Here is a 15381-nt window from a genome sequence, read left to right as displayed (position 1 = left end):
TTAATAGAATCAATTTTTGAACGAGAAGGGTATAAGAAACAAAAGCCTCGCTACCTGCCATCACTGACTGGTTTAAGTGATCACTGTATACGGTATGTAATATTCATCATCTGCACGACAGAAAATAACATAAATATATAGTTTTTCCACATTCATTTTATTTGACTAGGTAATTTGTGCGGAAAAAAATAGTTGTTATTTTATTATATAAAATGCAGATCTACCAAGAAATGTCGGTACAAAACCTAAATATTCATTTTATTCTAATATTGTTATGTCTGTGAATGGTTATAACATTTTTCTTTGACATTCAATAGTTTAGTTAGTTATATTAGTTTATTTTACCGTATATTTCTGTGCGCACCTGTTATCCTTTTTAGTTAAAAATATACACTCACGTTCGAAACAATATAAAATCTAACTGCTCATTATACAACCACAAACATCACAATTTAAGTCCTTAGACTATACAAAACACCACAATGAGAGTCCTCGAGACTACACAAACTACCACAATTGGAGTACTTAAACGATTTACAGCAAATATTTTAGATTGCTTGAGACCATGCGAAATGCCATAAAATTAAAGTCCTGAGGCAATAACAAATACCACAATTAAAGTCATGAGATAACACGAAATAAAACAATTAGAATCCTTAAGACTTGAATAGAAATCGTTATTTTTATTTATGTATTTGATAAAATACCACACTTAAAGTTTATAAAGTACAAAGACAGCATGACATATCACAATTATAATCCCAAGACAACGTAAAACACCACAATTATTGCTTCTAAGACTTAAACAGCGATCGTTATCACCCAATAACGCGTGATGTTGCGCTAAGCTCCCGAAATATCGCGATCTCGCGGAGTTATACCATTCCCCGAGCAGAACAGTTGATTACTGACCAAACTGACTTGGGATTTGGGATAGGTACCGAGAGCTGTACTACGGTGAAGAGCGAGGAGAGTATATTATCCTAAATAGATTTAACTCGACCGTTGCGGAAATCAGTGTGAAAATGTCAAACGCGCATCAGCTCTGCTGCTGAGAACACAGACCGTGAAATTTCAAAGACAAGGCGATTAATATTCTTATTTCAACCGAGAAATGTTAGAAAAGGCTTAGAAAATCTAGAAAATAGTTACAATAAATGTCAAGAATGACAGTTTTAAATTGATTCGAAAACATATCCTCCACTTTTTGTCGGATTTCAGATTTATTTAGATTTTCTTAGCGTGCATGCGCTCCCTGACACCCGTATTCACAAATGGTGTTAAAGTATGACCCTGTATTAAAAAAATATATATACATGAAAATAAGATTAGGTAAATGATTTCCACCCGATGTATACTTATATCCATTTAAAAATCGTCATATATGTATTCCTAGGGTTTTTTTCATGTAACGCGATGGAACGGCGTTCCGACACCTTTTTCACGGATTTTAACAAAAATTTTCAACATGGATTAGACAAAACAATGTTTGCGCTTACGTGATTACAATCTGTATTTATATAATTCGTCAAAATGATAAAATATGGTACTGTAATGAATATTTTAATGATTTTTGAATATACTTTTTTAATGAGTTCCGGGAATTAAATAAGTGAATAAAATAGTGGAATAAGTGAGAATTCCTCCATACAGCGTTCCGCAAACTTTTTCTATTCAAGGTACACCTACCAAATAAAGAAATTTCAGAGGTGCATATTTAACATATTATGGTCACATATTTAACATATTATGTTTAATGCGAAATGTGAGCCTACTTAACTGAACATAGGCAATCAAAATTTGGCGCAACTGTGTTATTTTCACAAAACTTGACTTTTTTCTGCGGCACACCAACTAATCACCACGGTACACCAGTGCGCCGCGGCACACACGCACAGGAACGACGCTTTAATAAATTACCGACGCTCAAAACCCGCGTATCAATAATCTTAAGGGAAGTTAACTCGTTCTTAACTTGACTTGACTTAAACGTTCAATAAACTAACCTGTGCAAAACTTTCACTAAATTTACCTGTGAAAATTACATGAACCTTGTAATTGGTGTATTTACTTTTGTAAGAATTACGTGTGAGTAGACTTTTTTTATAGTTTTTGCCTACTGTCAAAATGTAAGGTTATGACATCCATAAAAAATAAGTTTTAATTCAAATTATTTCGTTTGATACAGGTATGATTTATTATTAATATATTTGGTATTTAAACTTCATTGTGATTTACATTTTGTCATTTTTACTTTTTTTATTTTTACAAAAAAATTAGGTAATGTAAATTAATAAAGTAACTCACCGAGAAACGACGAAGAGAAGGGCACGTCTCGAAAACGGTAGACAAAAATATCGGCGAGTGGTTATATACTAACATTACAAACATTTTTGTAATAGTAAAAATATAGTACGATTAGTTTTTTTTCGATTTCTTATTATATAAGAAAAATGTCATTTTACTTCCCGAAAATGACAAATGCATTCCTTAGCATATGTGAACTAAATTTATTGAAACCAAAAATTTACTATTTATTGCACCATGACGTGAAATATCGAAGACGAGTGACATAACAGTGTTGCGATTTTAAAAAAAAATCATGTTTTTCGTTATTTTGAAATGAATTGTTAACCACTTTTATAGAAAATACATTATACTCTAAATTAGAAATTAGAAATTCAAAATTTGCGACAAAGAAAATGGATTTGGAACATTTTGAGTGTGTCCTTATTTTTTTACATATTTTTTTTTGGACATCTTAACAAAGATGAAGAAGTATATGGAAGTCTGGGCATTTACAGGGTTTACGACCGTCATAGACTGGCTTCTCAACCAATGAATATATCCAGAAGTTATAAGCTAAAATAATAAAAATGAAAATGATATTTTCTGGCGTTTCTTATGTATGTGATTATAATCCAGGATTCGGATCTCACATACTAATAAACAAGTTTCTGCTCAATCAAAAAAAAACTTCTTTTCATCTCACCACCTCTAGTGAAGTTTTAATGATTCAAGAACAACGTTTTGAAATTGGTTCATATATATAGAACTTCCAAGAATTTGGGTAGTGTGGTTGTCAATCGTGGGTAGAATTGGTAAATGTTACAGGTGTGTAAAGTGGTCACTTAAGTCAGTCTATGACGGTCGTAAGCCTTGTAAATACCCAGTCTTCCATTTGCTTCTTCATCTATGTTGAGATGTCAAATAAATAATGTAAAATGGATTTGAATTAAAATTTTGATGAAAACTTATTATAAACAAAAATGTACTGAAACGCGCTTTTCACTTATAACAAGAAAACACATTGCTCTTCCATTTTATGACTTCTTGGCATACGAATTGGTAATATTCTTAATACATGTATTAACCACGATTAAAATAAAGTAGAATATTAAATAAATATAAAAGTAGACTTTTGTTTTTTTAAGTTTATTGTATACGCACACACATCAAGGCGTAAATTTCTTTTGCACCATTGAAAAAATGTTATTGTATGTGCCGACATTTACAATACATACACGTGTTTGATAAATTCAAAAACATCACGTCAGTGAGAATTAAAATAATATTTAGCACTAACGGTTAATTCTCACTGTTAATGTCAATATGTAGGCGTATTCTTGAAATTTCGATTACCAAACGAAAAACTGGCTACTCGCAAACGTATCCGCCAAACGTCGAGAGATATTTCCGTATTTCTTACATTTGTATTTAAAAAAAGTAATGCCCAGCATAAATATTTATGTTTTTTTTTCTACAATCTTGAGTTGCTAAACTGGATAAATCTTCGAATATGAGTTTTGAAAAATAAACTGACGCGGGACAAGCTAATGCTTTGTGTGTTTATATTATATTTATTTTTATAGCCGATCAAAGGGGTCTGTCAAGTATAAAATAGCTCCGGTTAAATTGACCGTTACTGTCCGATTTGAACAAATTTAACTTAACGAATCACAAAAAAAAAATGTTAAAAAAATAGTTTTCAAACAGAAACCTTCTTCTTCTTACAACATTTTGAGTGTGTCCAAATAGTTGTTCACAAATCTGGGTTATCTCCAATTAGGAGTTATTTTTTAACATCATTTTTTTGACATTTTTTGACAAGAATAATATGGAAGTCTGAGCATTTACAGGGTTTACGACCACTTAATTAAGTGGTCACTTAACCAAGCCTAAGACGGTCGTAAGCTCTGTAAATGGCAAGACTTCCATATTCTTCTTCATCTGTGTTGATATGTCAAAAATTTTTCTTCTTACCCTCATTCGTGCTCAATGGTGCATATGGCACTGTATCAAATTGATCTAATTTTAACTTCATCGTCAAATATATAAGAAGGCATGGTGGTGGAATCTAGGGTTATATTCAATGAATATTAAAGTAAAAATTATTTATATTTTATATTTTAATCCTCATGGGAATCGAACCTGGGACCTTCAGCATGGTAGTCAAACGCGGTAACCACTACACTATGGAAGGGGACTAATCAAATCAACGGAAAATTATAATGTAATTACTGATTTTGTAAAATTATTAAAAAGAGAATATAAATTATTAGCAGGCTTACTCGTATGATATAAATATTCTTAAAAAATGATTAAAAAAAACTTTATTCTGGTAAAAGTAATTTAAAAACAGACAACGCAAATTCCCTGGCTTGATTTGTAGTTGTTTTGTAAGAAGAAAAAACGTGTATCATACACTGAACACATTACCGCCATTTTTCTTTTCCAGGATCTGGCAGATTTACTGCTTTTTTAATCTGTTAAATATTTATATTTTATAAGTATTTTTTGTATTTTTTTGTTGTTTTTGTTTCGTTATTTATTTCTTATTGCACTTTCAGTATTATAAATGGTTGTGGTTTGTAATTATATTGTTTGAAGTTTTGTTGCGGAAATTTGAGTTATAATTCATTTACATCCTGGTCGGCAACCATTGGCTCACGAGGCGTCTCACAACGAAAAACTTGTCTTCTTCAGGGCATTATATACAGTAGCGAGCACTCAAATTACTGAAAATATATATATTTTTTTAAATAAAATAAAAATTGTTGGGATTTCTTGATAGATTTTCTGTTCAAATTATTAAACAACACTGTTAAAAGCTGATATACCTACTAAAAAACGTGCCTATTAAGTGAAAAAAATATCATAGTCTTATGTTTTATGTCTTTCGCACAAAAATCAGAAATGCTCATGTAGTTTAAAAAAACGTATTTATTTAAAATAAAATTCCATAGGTTCACAACATTAACAATTGTCAAAACCAACATAATCAGTACCCACTTTGTTGTTCCTTCTTTTTATTACTTCTTCAATACGTTTTGGCATGGATTTCACAAAATTTGTATAAAATCTTGGGAAAAAATTTCAAACCACACTTTTTTTATGGCGTTTGTAAGGTTTTCTTTGACAAAAAATTCAGTTTATTTATTTAGATTGCCATTTTATGCCACAAACTTTCGATAGGGTTCAGATCAGGACTATTTCCGTGCCAATCCGGTAATTCTTAGACTAAAAAAATATTTTAAAAGTGCTATATTTTTTAAATATTTTTTTTTAACATTATAAATCACAGTGTTCATATATACCTGAGCAGTCTCACAAGAAAAGGTTGCCGACCTGTAATTTCCATGATATATCGCGGTCCTGCTATTGGGTGTAAACACACACTTTATCATTAGCGACCAGAATAGGATTTTGAAGTGTTGTATAGTTCGTACGAATATTTAAGAAATGAGTAATAAATGTATTTATGGAATAAGTAGGTGTTCAAGACGTTTTGTGAAATAAAACAACAAACAATGCACTCAAAGAGAATATACAACTGTTTTTTAATATTTAAATACCGGGATTGGATAGTGAGTAGATTAATTCAAGTGTCTGGAAAGTATTTTTAAACATGTTTACTTCACCTTAAAGTACTTAACATATTTTTTTTTAAACATTTTGGTGTGTCCAAATCCATGTTCACAAATCTAGATAATCAAATGGGATTTGGCCCTCACATACAAAGTTTCTGCTTTATAAAAGCTTTCCTCGTCCACCATAGATGTCTCTAGTGAACTCTCGCATACTGTGTTTCGAGTTTGATCAATGCATCTAGAAGTTTCAAGAATTTGAGTACTGAGGTTGTCAATCATGGGTAGAATTGGTGAATGTTACACGCGTGTAAGTGATCACTTAAACCAGCGGTATAATGTATGACGGTCGTAAGCCCTGTCCAGACTTAAATATTATTTTTTTAATATTAAGTTTTACTTAGAAAATACCATTGGTATTTACTAAGTAAAGCTTAAATTAAAAATGAATTGATCATACCACATAGTGACTGCCGAATCAATTAATGAAATTCTATATTCTTCTTCATCTATGTATGTTGAGAATGGGTACTGTTATCGTGGATTTGGGTTCTCTGTTGACTTATTTAGTATTGGAAGAGGATTTTACGTACCAGATTATTTCATTTTCAACATATCTGGGTGTTTTTCATACACGTACGTAAAGTTACCACTTAACCATCCTATGTATAATAGGTCATGGGCCTTTAAATACCCAGACCCTCCTATGTTGAGATGTCAACAAATAATTCTCTTTTAAAAATTAATTTTATCGTGTTTGGGATCACCCAGTGCGATGTTGGCAGCCACAAAAACGTTTCTCGTTAAACTCCAATAGAAATTATAGTTGGTTGACCTCCAACATGGGCTCGGAGGGAGGGGAGATGTGAGTGCAATATTCTTTGGGCATTAGGGGTAGTTTTGGCAAGTTGCCCGGGGGTGAGTTCGCCCGTAGATGTTCGTATCTCCCAAGTTCTAACGCCTATTTTAAATCGGGTAGACTGACACACATTCAAATTATTACACTCGGTTACAAATAAAGGAGAAGTCATAAAAATAGTTTGGATATTAAAAGCATTGTTAACTTTGTGGTATGGTAATATAACACTCTCCTTATCATTCATCGTTCACTTTGTGTAATACCACTTCAATAAGCACCAATTCGTGATTGCCGGTTTCGAAATAACCATTCCATCATCGGGTCATTAAAATGAAATTATTACATCTGACATTTATACTAAAATAAAAATTTAAAGACAGAAAGAAGACAATTAAAATGACAAAAAAGACAATGGTATGCGCATGTGAGGTGAATGGAACCATCCAGATTCCCCCACCAATGTGCAATCACTGCACGGCCAATCCCGAAGTAGACGATTCCCGGGCAGAATACTAAAGAGATAAACAGCTGGTGAATCTAATCTGGGAGGCAAATCCCTCTTAAAAACGGGCCACAAGACCTATACCAAGAAAAAGAAGAAGATAACGGAAAAAGATTCCATTCAATTTTTTATTCATTCATTCAAACCCTTTTCGGTGCATAAGGCATTCCATAATATAAACCCAGTATTATCTTGATCCTTAACACACGAAGGAAAGGTGATCAGCCCTCCGCTCAGGTACCAGTCCAGGGTTATATTGAATAAATATTGGAGTGAATAAATCACTTATATTTATATCGGGACCCGGGACCTCCAGAACGGTAGCCGAGCGTGCTGACCATTACACTACGGAGGCGGACAGATCGCTTACCTATTTCATCGCTAACCTATTTCAAAACTATTTGATAAAGAAATTTTTTGATAAAAACATTAAGTGTAAGTTTGTTATATAGTTGTCCTTTTATGTACATGACAGTTTATTTTTATTTTTAGATTACTTAAGAGAAAACCTGTAGTTGGAATTTATTTTTTTATGTTTTTATTATTTTTTGTTACTTTTGCAAATATTCTGTTGGTTTTCCAGTAAATAAATAAAAAAAGAATTATAACCGGTGGTTTGATAGATAATATGGATCACATACGCTCCAAATTAAGAAATTAGACCCAACAAGATAATTCACCATGATCTCATCATTTTGATTCTGCGAACGAGTCAACAAAGTCCTTTATGTCATCATGAAAAGGATGTGCAGAGCGTTCTGATTGGTTAAAATGATCGCCTTGACATGTGCGTATCCTGTGAAACTGTTTGAAAAGATTGAATTTTTACATAGCAACTTGTAATAAATGTACTAAAAAATATTCTCATTCTTGCTGGTATTTCTGTAATAAACAATTTGTTACCGCAAATTCTGTTTTGAATTACATACTATTACAACGTTTTGAGTGTATGTATTAAAAATAAATATTAAGCCACTTATTGAACTTTTTACCGTGCAACAGATCTTTTTAGGTAAAACCTGAATGTTTTTTCTCCATTTGAAAAATATTAAGTAAGTATACCTAAAAAAATAATTAAAAAATAGCTTCTCTTCAAAATGCAAAAACAACACTTTCTGCCCTGTAGCGGGTAAATATTAAGTTAAAAATATGCCGCTTCTGCTGGGATATAGTATATTTTCTGGGCATTCCGAAAACATGCACAACTGAAAATGGACGATTTTTGATATATGACGCTGTTGAAACGAGTGAGCGACGTGTGTAAAGTGATAATTTAAACCAGCCTATGACGGTTGTAAACCCTGTAAATGCCCAGACTTCCATATTTTTCTTCATCTTTGTTGAGATGTCATAAAATAATGTACATACTTTAAGTTTATGTGACTAAACACTAGATTAAATGCTCTAACTTTTGATGACTAAATAAAAATAACAATGCACCTGTTACAATATCCCGGTTGAGGTGATCAGTCCATTAAACAATGAGCTCTATTCATTGCAAAGCAGACTTATCAATACAAGAGTGTGTATCTTCTGCCAAGTCTATATTAGTTTTTTCGAGAGGAGTTGAAATATGAGTTGTTTCTTAAAGCCCCTCTCATCTGACAAACAACTCGAGAATGCATTTTGTATTTTGTATTTTCAAGTGAGGTATTTTGTGTAAAAATTATGCGGTCAATGGCATCTAATTGAAGTTTACGTACCGAAAAATATATGGCATATGTTTTAAAGATGCATTGATTTGAAAGAAAATGGAAATGATTTCCCAATTCCAGATTTCAGTTTAGTCATACGAGGATCATGTTAAGGACTTCTTCGGATGATTTCATTCAGATCATTAAGGGGATATTCGCAAAGACAGAACTCATTCGCCGGCCAACCGTCAAAGAGGTAACATGTCGGTCCACGCCCAATTTGAAAAAAAAGTATAATGCATATTTATTGTTTTTTTGAATATTTAAATATATATTTTTTTGTTGACATCTCATCAAAGGTGAAGAATAATATGGAAGTCTGGGTATTTACGTGGCTGATGACGACGACCGTCATAGGCTGGTTTAAGTGATCACTTTACACACAAGTAACATTAAAAACAACTCCTATAATTGGAGATAATCCACATTTGTGAACAAGTATTTGGACACACTCAAAATTTTGTATATATCAGTTTAATTAAAAAAAAGTTATCTTTTTTTTTTGGTTTTGGTGTACTGTGAATTTCCCTTATGATCAAAAGTGTTCCCTTACTTCAAAAAAGTTCAGAACCACTGCCCTAAAGTATAATATGAAACTTGTTATTCCAGCAAGTAATTCAATTAAGCGACAAAGGATTACAATAGGTTGAACAGCAAATTTAGATGAAATGATGGCACCATTCCGGACAACCTGCGCCTCTACTCTCTAGTGGCTAGCCCGTCTCCATCCCTCGCTACCCTCCTTCTACCCTCCTGCTACCATCCTGCAAGATACAAGGTGGCACGCCTCGGTCCGGGAGATTAATGTTCCATCACCTCAACAGCCTTTTGTGCGATACAAAGCCTCCCGAGAGACCTTAATGCTACATATTATATTCCAAGTTCCTGCCGACGCTAACTAATTATTATTTAGTCCGTGTATTGTATATATAATATATCGGGGATTATTGTTGAGATTTTATTACGAAATAGAAAGATTATATTAATTGTTAGGAAGATAGAAAATTTATTTCCTGAAAATATGAATAGATCTAGCCAAAGAATGAATAATTTACTAGAAATCCCTTTTTGCAAATCCAGACTCGCGCAAAGACACTCATTTTTCATAGCTCCAAAACTGTTTAATTCATTCCACAAATACTAAATTTTAGACATTTATTATCTAAGTTTGTTTCAATTTAAAATTTTGCCTAAATCATTTATAATAAAAATTCTAAGTACCCTCTTCTTTTAAACGTATATTCGTTAGAGTAAGTATTTTCTAACTTTTTTCATTTTCATCTTTTTGATTTTTTGTTTTCTGTTAAAATCAAATATTTGTAGTTTATATTAGCACTTTTAATCTATTTTTATTGATCTGATATCTATTGTATTCTTTCCAGTGCTCTTTATTATAACCTAAAATAATTTATGTATACTAACACGCGCCATGCCTTTATGGGATTTTTTTTTTGTATTAATATTATATATTTTTTGTACTTGTAATTATATTATATTGTAAAATGCAAAAGAATTAAAAAAATTATGGTTATTATTGGAAAATTTGGCACGATCAGGTATGCCAAATACTTGAAAGTGGACAGGTTAGGTTAGGAGTTTAAATACTTGTTCACAAATCTGGGTTTTTATCCACATGAATTATTTTTACATTTTGAAATTTTAACATAGATGGAGAAGAAGTTTTTGGTGAGAGTATTTTAATGTTTTTTAATGTTTTTTTTATTTAAAATAAACCCTGATGATGACAAGGTATTGTCGAAACTGGTAGGTTAAATTGTATTAATAATAAAAAAGTGGTGAAAACAAAGTTAATTAATTTTATAAAAATACATTTTTTAAATTTATTATGTCTTTTACTAAGAACGTTATTTTGATTGCTTTCATCGACTCATTAAAATATTAGGAAAGAAGCAGAATTTATTCGGATGTTTACGTTTGTAAATACATGAAACGGTTCGACGCGACGCCGACATGAAAATGTATTTAGGGTTTTTAGAAATATTTCCGTGTTGTGGAATTCCGACGTCACACGTGTTAAAAGATTATAAAAGTCAAAATTTCACTACTAGAACATTCACGATTCATAAATAAATCATTAATCACGAATAAAATTCTTTTGAAAATCGGTCATCAAAACGTCCATAAAGGGTGTACTCTCTAATATACAAATTTTGTACGCGACCGTATGCGCGAGAAGTCACACATGTCTGCGCACAATTTTTTTTTAGGAGAATTTATTTATATTTTTATAATAACTCGTTATCTTTCAGATTATCCGTCTCCGTAGCTTAATGGTCAACATGCTCAGCCGTACTGGAGGCCCCGGGTTCGATTCCCAGGGGAGGGGTCAAATAAAAAAAGTGATTTTTTATTCTAATACTTGTTCAATATTACCCTGGACTGGTACCCAAAGCGGAGGGCTAATCACCTTTCCTTCGTGTATTAACATCAAGATAACACTGCGTTTGTATGATGCAGTGCCCTATGCACTATCGGGTGCGGATAAGGGCTTGAAGTAAGTGTTTTAACTTACAATAACTTTTTTTTTCTCAAAACTATATATTTATTTCCAAGGAAAGTTTTTTTTCAATGCAAAAACGGTGCTTTGAGCAAGAAATAAAAAACAATTACGTTAAATGTTACCCGGGTTTAAAGAAAATTAAGCTCCAGAATATTTATTATCCCTCCTTAAGAATTGACTGTTTTTATGTGTAATACACAATTTAAAAAAGATCACACAATGTGAGTAAACTATTGCTCAGGTAGGTATTTTTAGGGAAAAAATAAAAATAAGAGAAGTTTTCTAAAACAGTAATGTTTCCGATTAGCGTCTGAAAAAACCTGAAAGTAATTTCAGAGCTATTCAGAACAGCGCGAATGGAAGGAGGTGCTCATAGATTGAAAGTAAATCGGCTTCATACAAAATACAGGGCTACCCACTCAACCAGGAATGCTAAGAAAAGCCCCGATATTACAGCCCTAGATTATAGCCCAGGGAAGGGTTGAATAAATCAAAGTGATTTTTGCACCCTAATATTTATTCAATATTTCCCTGGACTGGTACCTGAAGCGGAGAGCTGATCACCTTTTTTTCATGTGTTAACGATCAAAATAACACTGCGTTTATATGATGCAGTGCCCTATGCTCCATCGGGTGCGGATGAAGGTTTGAAGAAGAAGATATACTCTTTAAAAAGGTGCTTGGAGACACGTCTGGCTCTTCGCGCAGTCGGTTGCGTAGTGAATTGTATATTTGCGAGTACCCTCTTAGCGAAATAAAAAAAATACAAGCTTACCTACTGGAGACTATTTAATATTATCTATGAGTTTAAAAAAAACTCGTGATGCTGTCTTTAACGTAATAAATGTATGTCACTATCAGAATGTTAAATTTTTATTGTATTTTTAACCCTTATAATTGCTTTTTATATAATTTTTAATATCCATATACGATCGTTTGTGAGTTGCGTTCCTGTAAGTCTTCTTTAAAAATCAGTATAATCGGGAATTTCGGCAAAATATTTAGCCGGGGCTATTTAACCAGGGCTATTTTGTATTTGACAGGACCCTTTGATCGGCTACGAAAATAAATTATACTTTGAACACACAAAGCCGTAGCACGTAGCTTCGCGTCAATTTGTTTTTCAAAAGTTATATTCGAAGCTTTTAGGCGCAAACTCAAGATGGCGTCTCAACTTCCGGACCTATTGTGTTGTAGTTTGGCCCAGTTTGTTAAGCATTCACAAATATTTAAAGTAGGCATTACTTTAAAAAAATATATGTATTGGGGAAATTAATCAATGTGTCACACATGTGTGGGTTTATGAATGGCGTTCTCATACCACAGGAGCTGTATGGTTTCTGACCATCGTGTTCATTAAGTACCTACTCGTTCTAAATTAATAAAAAAAGGTATGAAAAGAATCTAAAATATGCGTCATTTTTTTTGCAAATTCGAGGATGAAAATTTTACAAACTCAGAAAAATCACTTATTATTCTGGTAATTTTGATTGCGACTAATTTCTAGTTTTTAGTAAATTACCAACAGTGATGGACCAATCATGGTAATAAGCCGAATAAACGATGGTTATCAAATAAATGTTTAAAAATGCTTAAATAATAATTGTCTAAACACAAGTATCTACTTTATTAGAGAGGTAGAAACGTTTTATTTGAAATGTATTGTATATTTACCAACTATTTTGTATTATTTAAATATATATTTTATAAAAAAAAATTCAATGAAAAAAGTTAATAAAAATTGTGGATTCACTTTTTTAAACTGCGCCATAATTTGATATTTTCAGAGTATCGTGGAGAAGCGGGTACAAGCAGACCGGAATTAACGTCTTCGGGAGGGTGTTGAGTTTCCGGTTCACCCCCTACTGAAAGGGTAGTCTTTAACTGAAGGCTTTCATCAACTTTGGAAACAGAATGAGGTAATGTTTTCAGTTTGTTGTTTTTATTAGTATATGAGTATTCATTCAAGTTAAAGCACAAGTTGGATCTTCAATGAATGGGTTGGAATATAAATTCGCTGCTTTTCATCGGTAAGTAAACCGAGTCGGCTTGTGGTCCTGCGGTTAGTGTCGTGAATTCAGAGTTTGTACGTTCGAATATCTTCAAGTACCACAAATCATTTGATGTTGTTAACATGCCTCTCAGGTTCCCAATAATATATTATAAATTTAGTATTGAATTGAACTATTTGTTCATTACATATTGAGTGTGTCCAAATACTTGTTCACAAATCTGGGTTTTCTCCACTAAGGAGTTATTTTAATATTTTTTTACCACCTGTCATAGACTACATTAAATGATCATTTTATACATTTCGCTCACTCCTTTCAAGAACGTCATAAATCAAAAAAACTTGATTTTTTAAAAGAACGTTTTTAAAGTTTAAAAATATAATGCAATGTTTAAAAAATAAATATCAAGCCACTTACTGAACTTTTTACCGTGCAACAGATCTTTTTAGGTAAAACCTGAAGGTTTTTTCTCCATTTGAAAAATATTTAGTATGTTTAAAAACATAATTATACAATACCTTTTCTTCAAAATGCAAAAACAACACTTTCTGCCCTGTAGCGGGTAAATATTAAGTTAAAAATATGCCTCTTTTGCTAGGATATAGTACATTTTCTGGACATTGGGAAAACATGCACAACTGAAAATTGACGATTTTTGATTTATGACGTTCTTGAAAGGAGTGAGCGATTTGTAATATTTACCATTCTACTTTCATAGGTAGAATAGTACTCTGGTAGAATTTGAGTAGTGACAACCACACTACCTCAACATTCAACCATAGGTGGTTGCTAAGACGTAGCATGCTCAAGATATTTTCAATTAAAGCATAAATATAACTTCCAAAATGGTTAGAATGGTGAACATAACACTTTATCAAGTGAGAACTTAAAACAACCTTGCCAAAAATGACTTGTCGAAAGTCCTAAAAACGCCCACACTTATTCTTCTTCATCTGTGTCGATTTATGAATAAAAATCTAGATAATTCGTAGTTTGTTTGAAATGGGATCAAATAAACAACACATTGCATTGAACCCACTATACCAGAAGCATTACACACCATTATTATCCTCGTGATGTGTGTGACCACCATTTATGATAGTATATTACCCTCATTTCAACAGTATTCGATCGATTCTATTGTACATACATTACAGGCTTTTTAATATGTTTGCATATTGATCTTTATGTAACTACACAATGTATAAAGCAGCTCAATGTACGAGTATTATAACACTACGAAAAATTATTGTAGTAATGCATAATTATCCGTTCTCAAGGGACGCGTCATACTCAACGTTGAGATAAACAAAGAAGAAGAAGAAAGCTGGCTGCCTTGGCATGTACATATTGATTTGTTGAAGCTCTTGCTACATTCAGAAATCGATAAAGAACTTGCGAAATTGCGGAAATAAAAAAAAATGCAAATTTGTGAACCGAGTAAATTTTGAATTGACTTTAAATAGCTTTGAATGTCTCTGTCTAATGTACTATTAATGCACAAATAGACATGCTGCTAATTAAGCATGCCTATGAGAAAACTTAAGACTATCATGCTTTCCAGCTGTATTCATTTGCTTCAAATAAGCATGCTACGTATAGTAAACTTGTTAAAACGCGCTCAGAGCACGCCGCTCTACCCGCGCTGCTGGTAACATGCTCGAAAATCAAACGGATGTCGGTTTTTCAGCATGCTTATTTCTAGCAAAGTACGCACACTCATGCTACTGAGTAGCAATTGCTCAGTAATAGAATGATTATCTGGACCTTTAGTCAATTAGATCCGTTTGCAAACCCGACCCGCAAGCACAGCAGACAAGGTGACGTTTAAAATCATTCTCGGAGAAGATAAAGTCATGATAACTATCACTGATAACATTTTTCCTGACACAAACCGAACATAAAATCAAAGAATCGAAATACAAC

At 32.4% G+C, this 15381-nt stretch overlaps 1 protein-coding gene across 15 annotated transcripts in view; it reads right to left on the bottom strand.

Annotated features, from left to right (window-relative positions):
- The window catches only part of GluClalpha (glycine receptor alpha 1), a 54320-nt gene that overhangs the window by 33504 nt on the left and 5435 nt on the right, over window positions 1-15381 (bottom strand). For 2 of the 15 annotated variants that reach the window (XM_088263599.1, XM_088263598.1), the window contains exon 1: window positions 2308-2354. The exons of 6 other annotated variants lie outside the window; for them this stretch is intronic. The gene's annotated coding sequence lies outside the window, so the exon portion shown is untranslated. Of the gene's footprint in view, window positions 1-345; window positions 910-2307; window positions 2355-15381 lie in introns of those variants that run through there. 7 more of the 15 variants (XM_088263603.1, XM_088263602.1, XM_088263601.1 and 4 more) reach the window with 5 other exon arrangements.

This window comes from Brachycentrus maculatus, unplaced genomic scaffold (assembly GCF_059751285.1).
Source record: "Brachycentrus maculatus isolate JH-2025_06_01 unplaced genomic scaffold, ASM5975128v1 h1tg000201l, whole genome shotgun sequence".
Lineage (NCBI taxonomy): Eukaryota > Metazoa > Arthropoda > Insecta > Trichoptera > Brachycentridae > Brachycentrus > Brachycentrus maculatus.
Note: the sequence above shows the minus strand (reverse complement) of the source record. Positions and strands in the feature narration are given on the sequence as shown.